Raw genomic sequence first — 1,634 nt, forward strand, 5'->3', positions numbered from 1 at the left:
AGAAGGGACAAAGAGTGTCACTATAGAAAAATAAGAGCACCCTAATATGAAGCAAATATTATTAGAGCTAAAGAGAGTGATAGACTCCAAACAATAATAGCTGGAGATTCCACCACCCTACTTTCAGCATTGGACAGATTTTCCAGTTAGAAAATCAACAAAGAAATATTGAACTTAATGTGCACTATAGACCAAATGGACCCAATAGATATTTATAGAACATTTCATTCAATGGATGTAGAATATACATTCTTCTCCTCAGCATGTGGATCATTCTCAAGGATAAACCATATGTTATGTCAAAAAACCAATCTTAAAACATTCAAAAAATTTGAAGTAATATCAAGCATCTTCTCTGACCACAATGGAATAAAACTAGAAATCAATAACAAGAGAAATTGTGAAAACTATACAAACATTTGTCAATTAAGAACTAAGAAAGTGAGTGCAAACCAAACCCAAAATTAGTAGAAGAAAATAAATAATAAAGATTAGAGCAGAGATAAGTGAAATTGAAATGAAGAAAACAATGCAAAGATCAATGAAACAAAAAGTTGGTTTTTTGAAAAGATAAACAAAATTGGCAAACCTTTTGTCAGACTAAGGAAAAAAGAGAGACCTAAATAAATGAAATCAGAGATGAAAAAAAAGACATGACAACTGATACTGCAGAAATTCAAAGCATCATTAGTTGCTACTATGAGCAACTATATGTCAATGAATTGGAAACTCTAGAAGAAATGGATATCCTAGACACAACCTACCAATATTTAACCATGAAAAAATTCAAAACCTAAACAGATCAATAACAAGTCGCAAAATTGAAGCTATAATAAAAAGTCTTTTAGCAAGGAAAAGCCCAAGGAAAAGTCCAGTATTTGATGGCTTCACTGCTGAATCCTACCAACAATTTAAAGAAAAACTAATGTCAATTCTACTCAAACTATTCCAAAAAAAATAGAGGAAGCAGGAATACTTTCAAACTCATTCTCCAAAGACAATATTACCCTGATACGAAAACCAGACAAAGACACATCAAAAAAGAAAACTACAGACTAATATCACTGATGAATATTGATGCAAAAATCCTCAACAAAATACTAACAACCCAAATCTGACAATACATTAAAAAGGTCATTCATCATCACCAAGTGGGATTTATCCCTGGTATGTAAGGATGGTTCAACATATGCAAATCAACCAATGTAATACATCATGCCAACAGAATGAAGGACAAAATTTATATGCATATTTCAATTGATGCTGAAAAAGAATGATAAAATTTAACCTCCCTTCATGATAAAAACCCTAAAAAAAATGAATATAAAAGGAACATACCTCAACATAATCAAAGCTATATATGGCAGATCCATAGCTAGTATCATACTAAATTGGAAAATGCTGAAAGCCTTTTCTCTAATATTTGGTACATGCAAGGATGCCTACTTTCACCACTGTTATTCAGCATAGTACTGGGAGTCCTAGTTAGAGCAATCAGATAAGAGAAGAAATAAAGTGCATCCAAATTGGAAAAGAAGAAGTCAAATTATCCTTGTTTGCAATGATACAATCTTATATTTGCAAAAACTTTAAGATTCCACCAAAAACTGTTAGAACTGATAAATTTAGTGAAG

Source organism: Pan paniscus, chromosome 4 (genome assembly GCF_029289425.2).
Source record: "Pan paniscus chromosome 4, NHGRI_mPanPan1-v2.0_pri, whole genome shotgun sequence".
Taxonomy (NCBI): domain Eukaryota; kingdom Metazoa; phylum Chordata; class Mammalia; order Primates; family Hominidae; genus Pan; species Pan paniscus.